At 35.9% G+C, this 23,923-nt stretch overlaps 1 long non-coding RNA gene across 5 annotated transcripts in view; it reads right to left on the bottom strand.

The window, feature by feature from the left end:
* The window catches only part of LOC102160311 (uncharacterized), a 462,347-nt gene that overhangs the window by 431,773 nt on the left and 6,651 nt on the right, over positions 1 to 23,923 (bottom strand). For all 5 annotated transcript variants that reach the window (XR_014838658.1, XR_014838661.1, XR_014838660.1 and 2 more), the window contains exon 3: positions 10,768 to 10,872. This is a non-coding gene — a long non-coding RNA (uncharacterized LOC102160311). The remainder of the gene's footprint in view (positions 1 to 10,767; positions 10,873 to 23,923) is intronic.

The following is a 23,923-nucleotide window of genomic DNA, read 5'->3' on the forward strand; positions in this document are numbered from 1 at the left end:
TTGACACCGTGTCTCCATCTCTCCCATCTGTCTCTATGTGGTCCCTTTATCATTTGTTTCACAGAAGCTGTTCAATCAACCCACATTTTTTTCTTCATGAGGAAATGGTGTGTATGTAGGTGTAGATTAGGTGGGGTCTATGGGAAGAGGTGAGTTCAGGATCTCGAACACCAGATAAGAAATCAAACATTATTAAAAGTTTATTTTAAATGTTGTCAGAGTTCCTGTCGTGGCAAAGTGGAAACGAATCCGACTAGGAACCATGAGGTTGCGGGTTCGATCTCTGGCCTCAATCAGTGAGTTAAGGATCTGGTGTTGCCATGAGCTATGGTATAGGTCGCGGACACAGCTCAGATCTGAGGTTTCTGTGACTGTGGCTGTGGGCAGCTGTAACTCCAATTGGACCCCTAGCTTGGAAACCTCCATGTGCCACGGGTGCAGCCCTAAAAAGAAAAAAAAAAAAAAGTTGTTTAAACATTCTGATAGAAACACTCCTGCCTCTCCTCCAAGGACAGGAAGAAAGGAAAAAGGATTGCACTGAAAATAAAAATATTGACAGAAAAGAGACATACATGCAAAAGTAAATCCTAGACTCCTAACTAAAGAACAGTTTATTACTGTTTTTTTTGTTTTGTTTTGTTTTTGTTTTTGTTTTTTTTTTGGCTTTTTGGCTTTTCTAGAGCCGCTCCCTCAGCATATGGAGGTTCCCAGGCTCGGGGTCTAATCCAAGCTGTAGCCGCTGGCCTATGCCAGAGCCACAGCAACGCCAGATCCGAGCCGCATCTGCGACCTACACCACAGCTCAGAGCAGCACCACATCCTTAACCCACTGAGCAAGGGCAGGGACTGAACCCACAACCTCATGGTTCCTAGTCGGATTCATTAACCACTGAGCCATGATGGGAAAACTCCATAAGGAACAGTTTAAACTCTCACAGAAAAGATACGATAAAAAGAGTAGTCCATGTGATTATTAAAAAAACCTATTATCCATAGACCCTTTGCAGTTTTTCTTCAACTAGTATAAAGAAGAACTTTGCCTGTGATATACTGATCAACTATGAAATAATTATTTCCAACTCAAATATTACTCTCACAAAAGATATAACAAATTATCTGATGTCAATAATTAAAGCTAAGGGGGTCTTCTGAATTTAGATTAAAGTTTTTAACTATCTTTTTAAAAATGTTTAAAGACAGAACCAATTTGCTGCTCTACATTAATTTACTATTTTAAGCTTTGTTATTTCTAAAAATATAGTCACACTGTGTATGATATTAGGATTGAAATAAGGACTATAGTGGTATTATATTTTATTTTATTATTTTAATAGAAAGAAGTAATTGAGTAGAAATAAAATTATACTCAACTTACACAAGTAAACTGAAGCCACCACTTACTTGAGTCCTTAAAATACTCATTTAATCAATATGTGTTTTTAATGGTAACAGTTACATGCTTACTGCGAGAGATTAATTAAGAAATACATGATGAAATTAGTAAAGGTACTAAAGGAAGCCATCTGGACATTTAGGCTCTCAATCCATAGATAGACTATCTGTATTCACTTTATGTTTTTAAAATGCATTTAGGAACAATTTAGTGAGAAATACCAGATGTACTTTGCAAGCTGATTATGAAGCAGATGGTTTTATGATCACACTTGTGTTTTAAAAGGTGTTGTTCTATTATATAAGATTCACATTTATGACACATGCTTCTTGCTTAGTATTGTGGATGGTGTCATCCTGTGAGAGCATCTCACACATTTCTTTTCCTTTGCATCTGTTCAGCACGTATGCTTACTGATTCTCTTAGCAGGAGAGATAAGTTATTCAATTACATTGTTGAGAGTATGGTATATCACACAGTCTTAATTTCCTTATTAACATGATGACATCAGTATAACTTAAACTATAGGCAACCATGGAAAATCAACAAGATGTATAAAAGCCACATTCGACTGTGTCCAGTTTATTAAATTCCTTATCCATGAAACCTAACAAGACATTTTATATCTTAACAGTGTCTTTCTGCTATGTATGATATAATTTTGCTTAACCAAGCTCAAAGGTAAAAGGCACTCTGGAAGTAATTCTATATTAAGAAGCTATAACCATAATTATCCTAGGCATACTAAACTAATAATAAAAATGTTAGACTCTACTTAGCCATAATAGAAAATAAATGTGACTACAGTGATAACCATGGCTTTCTGAAGAAAGCAATTAAGGATTATGCCTTTTGCTCATGCAATAAATTTCAATTTTGTCATTTCTTCGGGATGTAATGAAATATAACAAAAAACATTTCAAGAAAAAGCCTGACTAATCTATGGACTTAAGTGTTCAGATATTTTGGCAATGTTCCATGCCTGATCTGTCAAGATAATCTAATTCTGGATTTGAGTGATCCAGTAGGATTTATTCTATTATCTTAACTGACTATATTAGTATTACTATGAGAAGACACCTTCATTCATTCAACTGGCATTTATTTACCACCTACCAAATATGCCTGTCCTAGCCCCTAAGGATACAAATACAATGGATCATTGTGCATGCCCTCAAGGAGATCACAGTTCAGTTGTAAAGCAGAAGCAGGATGCAAATATAAACTATACATAATGATATTTACTCTAAGGAACTAAAACAGTTGTACACATCTGCAATTTACTTTGAAATACACTTAAAATAAGACGGATTACTGACAGAGAAATGGATATATATATAGATTAGATAGATAGATAGAAATGTTGTAAAGCAAAAACAGTAAAATGTTAATGATATAATCTAGGTGGTGAGTATAAAGGTATTTACTATAAAAATTCCTTAAACTTTTCTGTATGTTTGAAAACTTTTTATAATACAATGCTGGAAGGGAAAAGAAAGCAGTATGCTTAAAAATGAAATGAAGAAGGAAGAAGTGTATTTGTTGATTATGCCTAGCGTAGAGTAAGAACATGAGTAGTTGCCTGTTTTAAGGTGAAAATACAGTTAATAAAGGAACATCAAAGAATTGAGAAACCAGGGCAGAGAAGTGGAAAGTCCATCTACTTGGATCTACGTAAATACCTAAATGATCATTTTTTTTAATTTGTTGTACTGAGAAATGTGATAGTGAACAATACTTAAGTACTCAAGAAATAGGAGAGACTGGCCTGTGTGTAGCTAGCGTAAATAACTGAGTGACATAGTTTGATGGCAGGATCTTCAATGCTGGAGGTCTTTTTGGAAAGAGGGAAAGACGGTGTTCTGATACAACAGAGAAACAAAAAGGGCTTTTATTTCAATTTCAGGCTCAGAATCATAAGGGCCATTGGAGAAAAAAATAGCCACAGCCTGAGAAAATTATGAAAAATAGCTACACCAAAATCTTGGTTTGAAGCACAAAGGTAAAGGAGACGTCTAATAAAGAGTATGAAGAAATTGGACAATTTGATAAGTTCCATAGAGTAAGCTAGCAGAGTTTAGAAAATAAAATTGGGACTAGGGGTAAAAAGTGAAGTCAGATAAGAATAAACATAAGCCATGTGGGGTGAGAGTCTGGGGCTTCCAATGGGGAAAAGAATACACAGAAATCAAAGGTGTAATGGGATCAGTCCTGGTAGTCTCTTTAACCAACTGGGGTGATGAAGTTATGAATGATGGAAAGAGAGAAGAAGATGTAGGTATCTTGCCAAAATCTTGCAGAAAGAGTGGATATTTATTAGGCAGACAGCTTAGGAAGGGATTTCCAAGAAGTAGGAATAGCCTGAGTAAAGACACAGAGGTCTGTGGTGATAAGTGTTCTAGGGATTACAAGTAGTTGAGCATCTGTGGTATATAAAGTGCAAAGATGGGAGTTCTAATAGTGAAAGCCACAGAGAAAGACAAGGTGCTATATTCTCTGTGGAAATGGTTTAAAACTTATCCTGTGAGCAGTGGGGAACCACTGAAGAACTGTATAGAGAGAAGTGATATAATTATATACTCTTGTTACAAAGATTACTCTGTAGGATAGAGCTTAGATAGGATGGCATCATTCTAGAAGCAGAAAAGCCAGCTAAGAGGATTATTCCAAGGGCAGATAACAGATGATTAATGCCTGATCCAGAAATATGGCAGTAGGAATGAAGAAGCATGGAGAAAAATGAGATATGTTTAGGAAAATGAGTCAACAGGCCGTAGCAACTGGTGCAAAAAGCAAGATAAAGGGAAAAATCCATGACAGTCTCAGGTTCCTGGGATGATCACTGAGCCAGCCACTATTCAGGAAGTAAGGGAAGTCGAGAATTTAATAAAAGTTGACAGCGTATGGATTAGGGAAAATGCAATGAAATGCTTTTGTAACATGAAGTTTAATACAAATGTGGACTTGTATGGTGAGACTCTGGGCTTCAGAATCAGGAAATGAGTGTGGATTGTTAAGAAAGATTTTTAACATTGAACTAAAATCTGATCATTCCCTGCCTGTCTACTGCTAGCCCAAATATTACAATCAAAGAATGCTAATTACAAGGAAGCGTGGAAATTAAGAGATATTTACAAGATTAATACATTAAAAGACATTCCCATTGAAAAAAATGTAATATTCAATAATAAGCTAAAATATGCAAATAACTAGAAAAGAGTAGTTCTGATATATCATCTCAGTATTTTTGATTTAGTAATATTTTTAAGAACCATAATACTATAATATGAGCCTGTTACTATTATGTACCCTGATACATTATGGAGTCAACAAAACCAGAAGCATAGTCTGTTTTCTTAAACTAGCTGCAGAGTTAGACCAAGTATGCTATTCCAATACTTCTGCTTACACTAACCTAGGAACTCACAGGACTCCTTTACTCTATAAGAAGTGATGATATAATTATTTTGGCTATGACATAAGAGTGGTGCTATACTGAAAACCTCAATGCAAAGCCAATTAAGAGTACATCTGATTTCTCATAAATATATAAAATATGCATGACCACAGGAAAATTATGCTTAATTAAAAATTAAGAACCATTTAATAAATGCATTTTTATTTTTGGTATCATGTTCCAATATACATAGGATATAAAAGATCATTTTTATCTCTAAAGATCATTTAGAGATCATTTTTCATTAAGAATATATAATCATACAACATGGAAATTGATCCCTACATTTAATATTATGAGATTTTCTTGTATTAAGTATGAAACATGAAAAGTTAAGGTTCAGTTCTTGAAAACTGAAAAAAAGCCACATTTATCCCAAGAGGATATATCATTTCTTTACTTTGCAAAAACATTAATTAAAAAGTAAAACTGAAATCAAAACTATAGCTTCGGGCTTCTTTTTTCATTCAAAATTATTATAGATGAGTGATTCATCATTCTACCAATTTTATGAGTCCATTTTTCCTACTTTTGTTTAGTATTCTAGACTAGATGGCCAAAAAGTCATCTGATGCTAGAAAACTGCCAAAGCAGCAACAGCAAATCCAAAGCAATTAATAAAATGTCAGTAAAAACATACATATCAATAATTACCTTAAACATGAATGGACTAAACGCCCCAACGAAAAGACATAGACTGGCTGAATGGATACAAAAACAAGACCCACATGTATGCTGTCTTCAAGAGACCCAGTTCACTTCTAGGGACACATACAAATTGAAAATGAGAGGATGGAAAAAAATATTCCATGCAAATGGGAATCAAAAGAAAGCTGGGGTAGCAATACTCATATCAGACAAAATAGACTTTAAAATGAAGAATATTTTAAGGGACAAAGAAGGTCATTACATAATGATCAAAGGATCAATCCAAGAAGATGATATAACAATTTTAAGGAGTTCCCGTCGTGGCGCAGTGGTTAATGAATCTGACTAGGAACCATGAGGTTGGGTGTTCAGTCCCTGTCCTTGCTCAGTGGGTTAACGATCCAGCGTTGCTATGAGCTGTGGTGTAGGTCGCAGATGCGGCTCGGATCCTGTGTTGCTGTGGCTATGGCTTAGGCTGGGGGCTACAGCTCCGATTAGACCCCTAGCCTTGGAACCTCCATATGCCATGGGAGTGGCCCAAAGAATTAGCAAAAACACACACACACAAAAAAATTTTAAATATCTATGCACCCAACACAGGTTTACCACTATATATAAGGCAACTGCTAACGACCTTAAAAGGACAAATCGACAATAACACAGTCATACTGGGGGACTTTAACACCCCACTTACAGCAATGGACAGATCAACCAGACAGAAAATCAATAAAGAAACACAGGCCCTGAATGATACATTAAACTAGATGGACTTAATGGATATTTATAGGACATTCCATACAAAAGCAACAGAATACACATTCTTCTCAAGTGCACATGGAACATTTTCTAAGACTGATCACATCCTGGGCTACAAATCCAATCTCAGTAACTTTAAGAAAACTGAAATCATATCAAGCATCTTTTTTGACCACAATGCTGTATGACTAGAAATCAACAACAAGAAAAAAGCTGAAAAAAACACAAACACGTGGAGACTCAACAACATGCTACTAAACAACCAACGGATCACTGAAGAAATCAAAGAGGAAATTAAAAAATACCTAGCAGCAAAGGACAACAAAGATACGACACTCCAAAACCTATGGGATGCAGCAAAAGCCATTCTAAGGGGAAAGTTTATAGCAATTCAAGCCCACCTCAGGAAACAAGAAAAAGCTCAAAGAAACAAGCTAATTTTACATCTAATGCAGCTTGAGAGACAAGCACAGACAAGACCTAAAGTTAGTAGAAGGAAAGAAATCATAAAGATCAGAGCAGAAATCAATGAACTAGAAACAAAGAAAACCATAGAAAAGATGAAACAAAAAGCTGGTTCTTTGAAAAGATCAACAAAATTGATAAACCCCTAGCCAGACTTATCAAGCAAAAAAGAGAGAGGACACAAATCAATAAAATTAGAAATGAAAAAGGAGGAATAACCATGGACATCACAGAAATACAAAGGACCATAAGAGACTACTATATGAAACCATATACCAATAAAACAAAATCTAGAAGAAATGGACAAATGCTTAGAAAACTACAATCTTCAAAGACTAAACCAAGATGAAATAGAAAAGATGAATGGACCAATCACAAGAATTGAAATTGAAACTATGATTAAAAAACTTCCAACAAACAAAGGTCCAGGACCAGATGGCTTCACAGGTGAATTCTATCAAACATTTAGAGAAGAGCTAACACCTATCCTTATGAAACTATTTCTTTTTTTGGTCTTTTTGCTATTTCTTGGGCCGCTCCCTTGGCATATGGAGATTCCCAGGCTAGGGGTCCAATCGGAGCTGTAGCCACCAGCCTACACCAGAGCCACAGCAACACGGGATCCGAGCCGCGTCTGCAACCTATACCACACTCACGGCAACGCCGGATCGTTAACCCACTGAGCAAGGGCAGGGATCGAACCCGCAACCTCATGGCTCCTAGTCGGATTCATTAACCACTGCGCCACAACGGGAACTCCTTTCTGAAACTATTTCAAAAAATTTCAGAGGACGGGATACTCCCAAACTCATTCTATGAGGCCACCATCACCCTGATACCAAAACCAGACAAAGATACCACAAAAAAAGAAAACTACAGGCCAATCTCACTGACGAACATCGATGCAAAAATGCTCAACAAAATACTAGCAAACCACATCCAACAATACATTCAAAGGATTGTACATACGATCAAGTGGGATTTATCCCAGGGATGCAAGGGTTCTTCAATATCCGCAAATCCATCAGTGTGATATACCACATTAACAAACTGAAGAATAAAAACCATATGATCCTCTCAATAGACACGGAAAAAGCCTTTGATAAAATCCAACACCCACTTCTGGTAAAAACCCTTCAGAAAGTGGGCACAGTGGGAACCTACTTCAACATAATAAAGGCTATATTTGACAAACCCTCAGCGAACATCATTCTCAATGGTGAAAAGCTGACAGAATTCCCACTGAGATTAGGAACAAGACAAGGATGTCCACTCTTGCCACTACTCTTCAACATAGTTCTGGAAGTCCTGGCCATAGCAACCAGAGAAGTAAAAGAAATAAAAGGAATCCAAACTGGAAAAGAAGTAAAACTATCCCTATTTGCAGATGACATGAGACTATACCTAGAGAATCCTAAAGACTCTACCAGAAAAATGTTGGAGCTCATCCACGAATTTGACAAAGCTGCAGGATACAAAATCAATACACAGAAATCAATGGCATTTCTATACACTAACAATGAAAGAGCAGAAAGAGAAATTAGGGAAGCAATCCCATTTACCATCACATCCAAAAGAATAAAATACCTAGGAGTAAACCTACCTAAAGAGACAAAAGACCTGTGCTCTGAAAACTATAAGACACTGATGAAAGAAATCAAAGATGACACAAATAGATGGAAAGACATACCATGCTCATAGATTGGAAGAGTTAATATTATCAAATGACTATACTACCTAAGGCAATCTACAGATTCAATGCAATCCCTATCAAATTACCAAGGACATTTTTCACAGAACACAAAATATTTTAAAGTTTGTTTGGAAGCACAAAAGACCCAGAATAGCCAAAGACATCCTGAGAAGGAAAAATGGAGCTGGAGGAATCAGGCTCCCTGACTTAGGACTATACTACAAAGCAACAATCACCAAAACCATATGGTACTGGCACTAAGACAGACATATAGATCAGTGGAACAGAATAGAAAGCTGAGAATTAAACCCATGCACCTAAAGTCAACTAATCTATGACAAAGGAGGCAAGGATATACAATGGAGAAAGGACAGTTTGTTCAATAAGTGGTGCTGGGAAACTGGACAGCCACATGGAAAAGAATGAAATTAGAACACTCCCCAACACCATACACAAAAATACACTCCAAATGGATTAAAGACCTAGATAGAAGACCAGACACTAGAAAACTCTTAGAGGAAAACATAGGCCAAACACTCTCTGACATAAACCACAGCAACATCTTCTCAGATCCACCTCTTAGAGTAATGACAGTAAAAACAAAAATAAACAAATGGGACCTAATTAAACTTAAAAGTTTCTGCACAGCCAAGGAAACCCTAAACAAAATGAAAAGACAACCCACAGAATGGGAAAAAATCTTTGCAACTGAATCCACTGACAAGGGATTCATCTCCAAAATTTATAAACAACGTCTGCAGCTCAATACCAAAGAAACAAACAACTGCATCCAAAAATGGGCAGAAGATCTAAACAGACAGTTCTCAAAGAAGACATAGATATGGCCAAAAAACACATGAAAAGATGTTCAACATCACTCATTATTAGACAAATGCAAATCAAAACCACTATGAGGTACCACCTTACACAAGCCAGAATGGCCATCATCAAAAAGTCTACAAACAATAAGTGCTAGAGAGGGTGTGGACAAAAAGGAACACTAGTACACTGTTGGTGGGATTGTAAATTGGTACAACCACTGTGGAAAATGGTATGGAGATTCCTCAGAAAACTCAAAATAGAACTACCATTTGATCCAGCAATCCCACTCCTGGGCATCTATCCAGAGAAAACCATGACTCACAAAGACTCGTGTACTCTGATGTTCATTGCAGCACTATTTGCAATAGCCAAGACATGGAAACAACTTAAATGTCCATTGACAGAGGAGTGGATCAAGAAGATGTGGTACATATACACAATGGAATATTACTCAGCCATTAAAAAGGAACGAAATACCAGTATTTTTAGCAACATGGATGGACCTAGAAATTATCATGCTGAGAGAAGTCAGCCATACAATGAGACACCACCATCAAATGCTTTCACTGACATATGGAATCTGAAAAAAGGACAGACTGAACTACTTTGCAGAACAGATGCTGACTCACAGTCACTGACGAACTTATGGTCTCTGGAGGAGACAGTTTGGGGGTGGGGGTATATGCTTGGACTGTGGGAGGGAAATCCTGTAAAATTGGATTGTTATGATAATGTGATAAATTCATTTGAGTAATAAAAAAATAAAATACAGTAAAAAAATAAAAATAAATAAAAACAAGCAAAATCCAAGAAACCCTAATTAAGCAATAATGGAATTAAAATATCACCATTTTGGGGTGAACTATATATATATAATTCCATATATTTCATCCAATTTTCTAGCTGTTTAGAGCAGAAAGTAATCTCAGATCCTATTTATCTCTCAAGGTTGGGAGATGAGCCACTCCCCACACCTTTGTTTTTTTAACTTGATCTTTAATATTTTAAAATGACACCTTGGTGAATTAAAACTTTGGATGCCCTCAAGCTGTAGAGCACAAAATGCAAGCGTTCTTTTAAGGTCAGATAAATAGTAAACAACAAGAACAATGACTGTGTTTACTATAAAAAATTTGAGATTGTCTTAACATGGTAGTTTCATGGATAAGGACCTAGTTGAGGGTAGTTCTCTAGAATCTTAATATCAATATTGATTATACTTCTAAAGTACAAGAAAGATTTTATGTTGTAGACATTTTGAGCATCAAAATTACTATATTTCTCCCTATATTTACCACCATAATCTTAGATTTTAACTTATGACCTTAAAAAATGTACAGTACCTTGTAACATCCATTTTGTGTATCAACTTTTTATCAACTTTTGTCCCACTTCCATCTTACTTTCCTGCCTTTATTTTCCCTTTGCCTCAATCATTTTATAAGTTTATCCAGAATAAACTGTTTATATATTTGTAAACTTCAAAAAAGTTTAAATTCATGTGCAATTTCAAACTGTTTTCATTTGTCTTACCTTGAATAGATGCAAGATTGCCTTTCATGTCAAAAATCAAGCTTCCATGTCCAAGTCTCTCAGAATAAATTTGTAGAGGCTTTCAGTTGTCCTGGGGCATCATGCCTTTAAAAGATGTATTGGATGGAGATGTGAGACTGGCATAGACAAGTTTAATTGAAACCTAATTCTCTACAGCAAAGCTGGCTTTCAGTAATTGAGAGACAATATTTTCTAGAACTTTGGCAGAGGCTTTTAGTTTCTCCAGCACATTATTTCACCCCATGTTTCTTTCAACTCTTTTTCTCCTCTGGCCATACACTCTATCCAGTTTATCCAAGTAAGATATTTAACACTGTGTGTGTATACTGTAAGATTTCTGAATTCTACTTTGGCCAGTGGCTGAGTTTTTAAAATTTTTTGCTTGTTTGTTTTCTTAATACTTTCTACAGCCTTTATTCTCTGCTCTGAGTAATTCTTGTTCTTTTGTTTAGGAAGGGAAGAAGCTCTCAGGGTTTGGGTGAATGTATGGGAAGGGGGGACAGGGAAAGGAGGCAGATATAATTTTGATGTTTTATAATATTATCCTGCCATACAGCATTAAGTTCTTTTGGACAGATAGATAATTATATGGGAGGGAAAGTGACAAATGGGTAGCTAAATCATACAAAATTTTAAAAAATATAATTGCCACTATTATTATGTCAGAGAAAATTAAGGTCACCCTAATGTTACAGAAAATCAAAATTTAAGTCATTAAAACATACAAGTTTTATTTTATATTTCCTTTCACTCAAGGAAAAGCCTAGTCTTAGTATGACAATTCAATGAAGTATTAAGGGACTCAAACTCATTCCAAATAGTGACATCATCATTACTTTATGTGGCTTTTGTCTATGTGTTTTTAAATATTGCTAGAGTATCTGCCACTATGTTAATGTTCTAGCCAGTAGCAAGGAAGAAGAGCAATAAGCACATTCAATTCAACATAAGCTCTACCTACCACTTTCATTTATAACCCTTTGGTCAGAAATTTGTAAGGTAGCCAACCTATCTGTAAAGGAGGCTAAAGTAGAATCTATATTTTGGGTGGCTGAATATATTTTTAGTTATCCACATGAAAAGAATCAGTGATGCAGGAGTTCCCATTGTGGCTCAGCAGTAGCAATCCAACGATTATCCATGAGGACTTAGTTTCCATTCCTGGCCTCACTCATTAGGTTAAGGATCCGGAATTGCCATGAGCTGTGGTGTAGGTCACAGACATGGCTCAGATCTGGCATTGCTGTGTCTGTGGCACAGGCTGGAAGCTGCAGCTCTGACTGGACCCCTAGCCCGGGAACTTCCTTATGCCTCAGGTGCAGCCCTAAAAAAAGGCAAAAAACAAACAAAAAGAATCAATTATTCTTTTACAATATCAGAGGGGAAAAGGTGACAGAAGAAATTCTCAATCTCTGTCACATTTATTAAAGAATTAGCAATACATGATATTTTACACTAAAAAGAGACAAACTAGAAAATTCAACAATAACTATTTTTGGTTATTTTTTAATTTTTTTCATTAAAGTGTAGTTGATTTACAATGTGTAAATTTCCACTATACAGTAAAGTGACCCAGTCATACATATATGCGCATTATTTTTCTTATATTATCTTCCATCACATTCTATCAAAAGAGATTGGATATAGTTCCCTTTTCTTTGGATAAACAATCATGTCCTACTGTAAAGCACAGCAGTAAGTATTATAAAGGATAAGAAAAGTGAGATCAATTGGACATAAGGTATGGAGGAAGGCAATATTGGATAGAGTTTGATGGCCTAAGGATTAACTTAGAATATGCTGAACCCTTCAAAGTTCTACTGTGATGCTTCATTGGATCAGATCTGGTCTTTTAAACATGAAAAGCAGAAACATAAAGTAGAGAACACCTTAAATTATCCTTCTAAATTTATCTTTTAGTTTAAATAGAACATAATAATTGTAATTACACATCACGACTCCTTCATGCAAGACAACTGAGAGACTTCTAAGGCATTTGAGGTAGTAAAATGCTACATCTTTTATCTTACAGAACCTTAAGATAATCTATGCAGCGCATCTATTCACTACCCTAGTTTTTAGGTGAGAATTGGGGTTCAGAAAGATGAATGGACTTATTCAGGCCACAGGGCTAATAAGTTCTAATATTAGTATTAAACATAGAAGCATTCTGAATCCTATTCCATGTATCTTAAATCTAGTTAAACATTCTCTTGGTAGCATCTAGTTAGTTAGCATACCTTAGCTTTATGAACTGTGGAAATGTCTCAGCACATCAGTTTAGAGTTCTAATTTTCAGATCTATGTAACATCTAGTCAGAAAGCTACCCTAACCATTGTTACTTTATATTCACTAAATTCTACATTTCTATGAGGAATTATTTAGTCCACTGCTCAATCAGCCTTGATGCTCACACTGATGCAGTTTTTATTCTTCTATTGTTGATAACAGTATTGAATATTAAGAAAGTCTGACTTTGCTATTTCCTATTCAAAATATTCTGAATTTAACCAGGTACTTAATTCCACCCCACACTTGTTATATAACTCCAGGGTGCAAAATGCACATAAGTAGTCCATGTTAATAGCCTGAATATTCTCACCACTGCTGAATAATAAAATAGAAAAACTAGATGTGTACCTACTGACACTGAATTTAGAGTTTAATATGGAGACAGATATTACACAAGCACACTAATGGCCATATAATTTAAAAACTTATTTAAGATAAATAACATGGCCCAAAGAAGTTCTGTAATAAAAACTTTCAACAAATATTTATTGAATGAATTGTAGCGCATGGACCATATATGATGACTGTTAGGACTAGGTATAAAGTGAGATCGTAAAGTTAATATGTACTAAATTTTCAAGGACCTTAAAAAGCAAGGGTAGGTGCTTATACTTTCATAATAAAATATATTGATAAAGTGAGTCACTAAGTTTGTAAAATGGAGGAATGACATTATATTATTTATGTTTCAGTAAGAAGTTTTTGATAAGAGTGAGATGACAACATGTTTGGCTATAAAACTAGAATCAAGAATATTTGTTTTCTGGAAATTACAACTGTTAAGGTAAGAGAAAATGGGAGCCTGAATCTAAGGGAACGAGATAAGAGGTGAAGGAATAATTCTGAAAGATATTTTATGGATACTTATGATTGAAATTGGTGATCGACAAGTCTCTAAAATGTCAAGGATAAGAAAAATGAGATGAAAATTAACCAAATGTTTCTTGTTTGGATGACTAAGGTTGTACCAATAAATCATACAGAACAAGGAACAATTACTGTAAAGAATTTAAGGAAGGAAAAAACAGAAAAACAGCTCCAGCTCCTGATACTGGAGCCCTGCTCTGATACACACAGGTAGACTTCAGTGTTATCACAAGTCCTTTTGATGCTAACAGCTGAGCCATTTTCTTCTGCTCTTGGACATAAATAATCTCAACAAAGATGCCCATCAAACAGCGTAACACTGAAACCATGACTAAATAAGACAAAAAGATGATCACTGGGAAATCCTCAAAATACCAAACATTCCCCACCTTCAGCTAAAATAAATTACTGCTACTTCTTTAACAACTCCACTCTATTCTCACTCTAGCTAGCCCTCCATACATAAAATTGGTTGAGATAATCATAAATTTGCCCTCTATTTCTGACAGCACCCAATCTTAGCCCCTGCTTACTTGGATCCTCTCCAAAATTACTCAAACTAAATTCAAATCCTACAATAACTTCCTTCTCACATCTTAGTGAGATACCCTACATTTAACTGTTGTACATTCTCCATCACTATAACCAGTTACAAACCCAAATTTTTTAACTATAAGTGTACTTTGGTGGTCTTCATCTTCAAGTCACTGATATAGAAACAGGCCTAATATTAGACAATATAATATTGAAGTACTTTTGGGTTTAAAAGAGACAGCTGGAAATTTGCTCTTTGAGCTCAGATAAAAGGAACGACTGAATATACAAATTAGATTACATCAACATTTATGACAATATTTCCCAAACTTGTACACACAGTTTAAGTAGATTTAATAAATGCACCATGATGTCATCTGTGTTCCAGTGAGATTGGAAAGGATTAGTTTAAACATGGTTGAGTAGGTTATTTCATAATTATCATAGGATTTAGTATACATTATGAATGTTACTTTACATTATGAATCACACAGAAAATTCTAAGTGTGTTTGATTACAGACCTAATACTGTGAAATATTACACAAAACTTTATTTTGGGAATGTTTCAAGAGAAAGATAAAATATTAGGGGTATATGATATTCCTCAGAGTAAATATACACCAAAAGAGGAAAAAACTAAGATAATCTGTTGCAAAACATAGCCATTATTAAAAGTTAATTTATGAAAATGTATAATTAAACAATATTAGAAACAAAGGTAACAGATACTAAAAACTGATCCTTTCCTATTTTTTCACTACATCATATTATCTATGTTCTTGAGCTTATTATTGCTTGATTTCTATGGTAGATAGTAAAGATTTGAGAACTATACATAGCCAGAACTACCATATGACCCAGCAATCCCACTCTTGGGCAAATATCTGGACAAGACTTTCCTTAAAAAAGACACATGCACCCGCATGTTCACTGCAGCACTATTCACAATAGCCAAGACATGGAAACAACCCAAATGTCCATCAACAGATGATTGGATTAGGAAGATGTGGTGTATATACAAAATGGAATATTACTCAGCCATAAAAAGAACAAAAGAATGCCATTTGCAGCAACATGGATGGAACTAGAGACTCATACTGAGTGAAGCAAGTCAGAAAGAGAAAGACAAATACCATACGATATCACATGTCTGGAATCTAATATAAGGCACAAATGAACCTTTCCACAGAAAAGAAAATCACGGACTTGGAGAATAGACTGTGGTTGCCAACGGGGAGGGGGAGGCAGAGGCAGTGGGGTGGTTGGGGAGCTTGGGGTTAATAGATCCAAACCATTGCCTTTGGAATAGATTAGCAATGAGATCCTGCTGTGTAGCACTTGGAACTATGTCTAGTCACTTATGATGGTACATGATAAGGTGTGAAAAGAGAATGTGTACATGTATGTGTAACTGGTCATCATGCTGTACAGTAGAAACAAATTGTATTGGGGAAATAACTATTACAAATAATAATAATAATAAAAGAAATTATTTTAAAGCTTAGTGTTTCACCATACATTGCTCAAGGATAATTCCAGCTGTTCATAATTTTTTTGCTTGATTAACCTCATCTAAAACCTCACACTAGAAAACGAAAGATAACTTTAAAGATCATGTACAGCAATCATTTTTTATTTTGAATCAATGTTAAATGCATGAATTTGTCCTATCACAGAGATTGCAAAGGAACTATATCAAAAAGTGAACTCAGTTGATTCTAAACAATTACAAACTTATTGTTGAGTAAGTCTCCCTAGGTCTGCATGTGTCATAGGCCTACTGCATAACTAGCAGTTCTCCAAACTTACTTTTATATAAAATACAATGTTTATTAAAGTTAAAATTTTGCTAATTTAAAGCTTATATCTATAATTTTAAATTATACTTATTTATAGTAATATTGACCTACTTATTTACAGTTAAATTGATAAAATATTTGTGTTTGGGGAAGAAAACTTTTATCACTCTTTTTTTTTTTAGAATTTCTAATGCATGGTGATAATAAAACCAGGTTGACTTTTAGTCAGGATTGTAACTAAAATTCTCTACAGACAAACCCCCCTTTTCCCTCATGTTTTGTACCCACACCTGTCCTCTCCCCACAGCCAGGCCCTTGGTACCTCACTGTAAAGTGGGTCATTATGGACATGAACATAGATTAGCAGCTCTCAGCCTCAGCACCATTGACATGTGGGTCGGTAATTCTTTGAATAAATGTCCATATAGCTATGGTCAGGACTGGTATGTTAGGCAATGATACATGTGGGAGACAAAAGAGGAAAGGAATCAATGGCTCAACTAACACATTCAGGAGGGGTCAATGCTAGCAAAGGAAAGTGATAACATCTTGTACCTAGAGCACCCTAAAATCTAGTTGAATGCATGGGAGTTTACTAGAGACTCTGACATGCAGAGTTTCAGTTCAGTTTTGACAGGGGATTTCAAAATGACACAAGAGTTCAAAAGTGAAGAAGCAGAGATGGCACTTTGAAGAAACTTGATTGAGTTGTGGAAAATAATGGAGTTTCTTCCTCTTACCTTGTTAATCCTTACCAGGGAAAAGGCATTGAACTTCTTCAAGGAAAGGCTAAATTATATGCTCAATATAACTTCCCAAGATACTTCATCTCTTTCTCGGCCTTGATGGATATGTAACCCAAAAGATTTGCTATAAATCCTTTGCTCCTTGATGGTATGTTCAATTAAAAATGTCTTCTTCGAACAGGCTTTCACACCATTCACTTCATCCTATCCCAAATTTCCATGTTTATATTTAAATATAACTGCAGCAAAATTTCCTTTAAATATTATTCATTTGTAAATCCACAAATTCTCAGGTATTTAAAAAAAACACTTCTCCCACTCTATTAAGATTCATGAAGTTTGGCTTTTGTCTCAAAAGATTTTATTGCACTTTTTAAAAATTTCAGTAACTGGGAGTTCCCGTCGTGGCGCAGTGGTTAACGAATCTGACTAGGAACCATGAGGTTGCGGGTTCGGTCCCTGCCCTTGCTCAGTGGGTTAACGATCTGGCGTTGCCGTGAGCTGTGGTGTAGGTTGCAGACGCGGCTCGGATCCCGCGTTGCTGTGGCTCTGGCATAGGCCGGGGGCTACAGCTCTAATTCGACCCCTAGCCTGGGAACCTCCATATGCCGCGGGAGCAGCCCAAAGAAATAGCAAAAAAAGACAAAAAAAAAAAAAAAATTTCAGTAACTTAAGGAAGTTTTTTAAGAGGTATTTGTAGGGGGGATATATTTAAGAAATATAAGGGGTTTAATTTCTATGTCTGTCTAACAATGTGTTTGGAAACTTTGAAGAGTGAATGAAAAATCTTTTAGATGTTTTATGTGTGAAAGAGTGTTTTTATAACCTGTTATTTAACTAATTTCCTCTACTGGGATTTTTTTTTCTCCCCATCCTACAGCTGCTTAAGGAAGTGCCACCTTTCTTTCAAAATAGACCTCAAGGAGTTCCCCTAGTGGTTCAGTGGTTAATGAACCCGAACAACATCCATGAGAACGTGGATTTGATCCCTGGTCTTGCTCTGTGGGTTAAGGATCTGGCATTGCCTTCAGCTCTGGTGTAGGTCAGAGATGGGGCTCTGATCTTGAGCTGCTGTGGCTCTGGTGTAGGCTGGTGGCTACAGCTCCGAACGGATCCCTAGCCTGGGAACTTCCATATGTCGCCTTTGTGGCCCTAAAAAAAACAAAAAAAAACAAAACAAAAAAAACCCTCAAAACCCACCTTCTTCTAGGAAGCCTTCTACTCAAATTTTTCCCACTTTCCTATGATATTCTTTCCATGGCACTTAATATAGTGGCCTTGCTGTTAGAATTATTAAAGTTATCATTTATTACTCTGTAAGTCCATGATGAACATGGACAAGGACAACATCGTAATGATTTTTTAAAATCTCCTACTGAACCTAGCACAATGTTTCACAAAAATGATGCTCAAAAATGTTGATTAAGGTGAATCAAATCCAATCACTTTATTGAAAATGAATATGAACTGTGCTTTAATAAATGTTTTCTGAACTAACTTGGCTTTAAATTATCACAGGCTTTGCTGCATAATCTTGGGTGTGTCTTAACCTAAATGGCAAATAATTAAAAGAAATAAATCATATATATTAAGATTTATAGTTTATAAAGTGTCTTAGCTTATTAATTGCAGAATAATCAATAATCAGGTGAATGGGAAAGATTGGTCATAAATTATTAATGTAATTTATATTCATATTATAGAATTGTTGTAAAACTGACACCAGCAATTTTATGTCAAGATACTTGGATTGCCCTCTTATTACCTCTATGACCAAAGGTATATTTGTTATTCGTAAAACATGAATCCTTCATAGGTACCGTTTATCTTACAAAATTGTCAAGATCAGATGAGATAATGGAAAATGAGAGCCAATTTAAACTACTGAGAGGTAAATATTTAAGAACTCGACACTGTGTTTTCATCTAATCATCACAACAATCTTATAAGGGTGATTATCATTCTCATTTTTATAAATAAAGAAATCTTGTCACAGAGAGTTAATATAATTTGCTCAGGGGCATACAGCTATTAAGAGATAGTTAGAATTTTCTATTAGGTGGATTTCCAGAGCCAAAGCTCTTAGCCAAAATGCTAAATTGTTAAGTGTGTCAGCTCCATCCCCTCAGATTTGTAAAATTTAACAATGTAATGTTAACTAGCTATTTGAAATTTTTCAAGGTCTAAAATTCCTAGAAAAGGAACTTCTTTTTTTTTTTTTTTTTTTAATCTTTTTGTCTTTTTGCCATTTCTTGGGCCCCTCCCGCAGCATATGGAGGTTTCCAGGCTAGGGGTCGAATCGGAGCTGTTGCCACCGGCCTACACCAGAGCCACAGCAATGCTGGATCTGAGCCGTGTCTGCAACCTACACCACAGCTCACAGCAACGCCAGATTCTTAACCCACTGAGCAAGGCCAGGGACCGAACCTGCAACCTCATGGTTCCTAGTCGGATTCATTAACCACTGTGCCACGATGGGAACTCCAAAAAGAAAAGAAACTTTTTTTAAAAAAAAATTTTCTTTAGATTTCCTAGAGATAAAAAGTAACAAATCTACTTTAAAAACTCCATTAAACACTGACATGCAATTTAGGCCAAAACAAATCTGTTACAGGATTGATTTGGCAAACATAATAGTCCAGTGACTTGCCAACTACTTGTCTCCGATACAGTTAACTAGTTACACTCTCTTATATGTTTATATATATATATACACACATATATATATATAAAAAACTGTCTGATATGTTTATATATATATAAAATTGTCTGATATGTTTATATATATATATATACATTGAATCTTAATGTCTTAGTGGTTCAAGTAAAAAATTGAAACCTGAGGGGTTAATCTTACACATTAAAAAATATAAAATCTGAAAGATCAATCTATTTTCCTTCTAATTCAAAAGTGTTATCATAAGCCATTCATTTAGATTGTTCTCTTAAAAGATTCCAAGTTTCAATTACAATGTGAACTTTGGAGAACAACACTGCCATCCAGGGGAGAGAGGACTGAAAGTGCAGAACCAGAATAACTGAGAAACTTAATGCAGTAGTTTTTAGCTGGGATTGAAACACTCAGTTGTGTTGCAGTCCGTTGTGAGGTGAATTACTAATAAAAGTTTAAGTACTAAAGACTGTAAATGATGTGCTTTAAAAAATGACAGGTTTACCAAAAATAAGTTCTCTTTACTTGATCATTCAAGTAAGAGAAAGGTGTAATATTTCTTTTTTTAAAACATCATAGATTGTATGTTTTGTTTTATTCTATGGTTGTTTGTTTGTTTGTTTGTTTGCTTTTTAGGGCTGCACCCATGGCATATGGTGGTTCCCAGGGTACGGGTTAAATTGGAGCAACAGCTGCCGGCCTGCATCACAGTCACAGCAGCAAAGGATCCAAGCTGCATCTGCAAACTGCACCATAGCTCACAACAATGCCAGATCCTTAACCCACTGAGCAAGGCCAGGGATCGAACCTGAAACCTCATGGTTTGTAGTCAGATTTGTTTCCGCTGCACCACATGGGAACTCCCACCATAGCTTTCTTTAAAAAAAGAATTTTTTTCATTGAGGTATAATTGACATACAAAAAGCAGTAAATAATTAATATAAATAGCTCGATGACTTGGAGAAAATTATTCACTATGAAACCACTACCACAATCTATGCCATTATCATACCCATCAACTCCAATAGCTTCCCCCTGTCCCTCAACCTTTTAAAGATAAAAACACTTAAATGTTTTTAAGATTTGTCCTCTTAGAAAATTTAAAATATACAATAAGGTGTTTTTACCTATGAGAACTATGCTGTACAGTAAATCCACAGCACTTAACTTTGTACAACTAAAACTCTGTACCTTTTGACTCATACTTCCCCATTTTCCCCTCACTCCAGCATGTGGCAACCACCATTCTATTCTTTGCTTCTATGAGTATACAGCTTTAGATTCCTAATGTAAGCTGTATCTTGTAGTATTTGTCCTTCTGTGTCTGGCTTATTTCACATAGCGTAATGTGTTCCAGGCTCATCCATGTTGTTAGAAATGGCAGAATTTCCTTCTTTTTAAATGTTGGATAATATTCTACTGTTTGTGTATACCACATTTTATTTATCTAGTCATCCACTGATGAACATTTAGTTTGCTTCCATGTCTTGGCTATTGTAAATAATGCTGTAAAGAACATTGGGAATGCAGGTATCTCTTCAAAATATCCTGATGTCAATTCCTTTTGATATATACCCAGGGGTGGAATTTCTGGATGATATGGTAGTTCTATTTTCAGCTTTGTAGAAATTTCCATATTTTTTCATAGTGGCTGCATCAATTTACATTATTACGAAGAATGTACAAGAGTTCTCTTTCCTCCACATCTATACCAATACTTGTCATCTTTCGTTTCTTGATTATAGCCATCCTAACAGATGGAAGGGGATAGCTTACTGTGATTTGGATTTGTGTTTCCTGGATGATGACTGATGTTGAACACAGTTTCCTATACTTGTTGATTATTTGTGCCTCTCTCTTTTCTTTTCTTTTCTTTTTTTTTTTTTTTTTTTTGGAGAAATGTCTATTCAGGTCCTCTGTGCATTTTTTAATTGGGTTATTTGTTTCCTTTTTTTTTTTTTTTTTTTTTTGTCTTTTGTCTTTTTGTCTTTTGTTGTTGTTGCTATTTCTTGGGCCGCTCCCGCGGCATATGGAGGTTCCCAGGCTAGGGGTCTAATCGGAGCTGTAGCCACCGGCCTACGCCAGAGCCACAGCAACGCAGGATCCGAGCCGCGTCTGCAACCTACACCACAGCTCACAGCAACGCCGGATCGTTAACCCATTGAGCGAGGGCAGGGACCGAACCCGCAACCTCATGGTTCCTAGTCGGATTCGTTAACCACTGCGCCACGACGGGAACTCCTGTTTCCTTTTTGATACTGAGTTTTATGACTTCCTTGTATATTCTGAGTATTATCACTTTATCACATTATGGTTTGGAAATATCTGATACCACTCTATGGGTAGTATTTTAATTTTGTCGAAGGTTTTCCAGATTCTCATTTTAGTCTAATAGTACTTACCTTTTTTTGCCTGAACTTCTAGGTGTTCTATCCCAGAAATCATTACCAAGGCCAACATTAAGAAGCTTTTTCTGGAGTTCCTGTCATGGCACAGTGGTTAACGAATCCGACTAAGAACCATGAGGTTGCGGGTTCGGTCCCTGCCCTTTCTCAGTGGGTTAAGGATCTGGCGTTGCTGTGAGCTGTGGTGTAGGCTGCAGACGTGGCTTGGATCCCGCGTTGCTGTGGCTCTGGTGTAGGCCGGTGGCTACAGCTCCAATTGAACCCCTAGCCTGGGAACCTCCATATGCTGCGGGAGCGGCCCAAGAAATAGCTAAAAAGACAAAAAAAAAAAAAAAAAAGAAGAAGAAGCTTTTTCTTTATGTTTTCTTCTGGGAGTTTTATGGCTTCAGATCTTTTTTACAGGTAGACATCAAGCTTTCAGACCACCTCTTACTGAAGAGATTTTTTTTCTTTTTTTAATCTTCCCCCCAACATGTATTCTTGGCAACTTTGTAAAATGTCAGTTGACTTGATATGTGTGGGTTTATTTCTAGAATATTTATTCTGTGTGCTTTTATTCCATCACCACGCTGTTGTAATTACTGTAGCTTTGTAATGTATTTTTTTTTTTTTGTCTTTGTTGTTGTTGTTGTTGCTATTTCTTCGGCTGCGCCCGCGGCATATGGAGGTTCCCAGGCTAGGGGTCCAATTGGAGCTGTAGCCACCGGCCTATGCCAGAGCCACAGCAACACGGGATCCGAGCCGCGTCTGCAACCTACACCACAGCTCATGGCAATGCCAGATCGTTAACCCACTGAGCAAGGGCAGGGACCGATCCCGCAACCTCATGGTTCCTAGTCAGATTCGTTAACCACTGCGCCACGATGGGAACTCCTGTAATGTATTTTTAAATCAGTAAGGGTGATACCTTCAGGTTTACTCTTCCTGCTCAAAGTTCTTCTGGTTATTTGGTATTTTTTATAGTTCCATATGCATTTTAGGATTGTTTTCTCTAATTCTGCTTAAATACCCTGATTCTGCTTTGGGTACTATGGCTTTTTAATAATATTAATTTAAATTTCTCAATCCATGTACATGGATCGTCTTTTCATTTATTCACATGTGCTTTAATTTTTTTCATCAGTGTCCTATAGTTCTCAGTGTACAAGTTTCACATCTCCTTGATTACACTGATTGTTAAGTATTTTACTCTTTCTCATGTTATTGTAAATAGAATTGTTTTCTTAATTTTCTTTTGGGATAGTTCTGTAAGTGCATAGAAACACAATTGATTTTTATTTTTACCCTGCCACTTTACTGAATGTGTTATTAGTTTCTGTGTGTGTGTGTGTGTGTGTGTGTGTGTGTGTGTGTGTGTGTGTGTGTGTGTGTAATCTTCAAGGTTTCCTACATGTCATCTGCAAAGAACATTTTACTTATTTTTTTTTCCAATTTGGCTGCGCTTTATTTCCTTTTCTTGCCAAATTGCACTAGCTAGGACTTAAAAGTATTATGTTGCATAGAAGTGATGAGAAAGGGCATCCTTGTCTCATTCCTGACATTTGAGGAAAAGCTTTTAACATCTTACTATTGAGTATGTTAGATATGGGCTTATCACATATGAACTTGATTATGTTGAGCTATATTCCTTCTATACCCAATTTGTTAAAGGAGTTTTTATCATGAAAGGATGTTAAGTTTCTCATTTTATTTATGTATTGTTTTCTTGATTCTGTTTGGTTTTATATAAATGTTCACTTTCAGCTTACTGATCTTAGGTAAAATGATTATTATGAATTCTTTGTCAGGAAACTTGCTAGCCTCCATTTATTTAAGGTTG

Source organism: Sus scrofa, chromosome 2 (assembly GCF_054392235.1).
Source record: "Sus scrofa isolate SSC_HxYL_T2T_F1_AM1 chromosome 2, Sscrofa_HxYL_maternal_Yorkshire_Landrace_v2.0, whole genome shotgun sequence".
Taxonomy (NCBI): Eukaryota; Metazoa; Chordata; class Mammalia; order Artiodactyla; family Suidae; genus Sus; species Sus scrofa.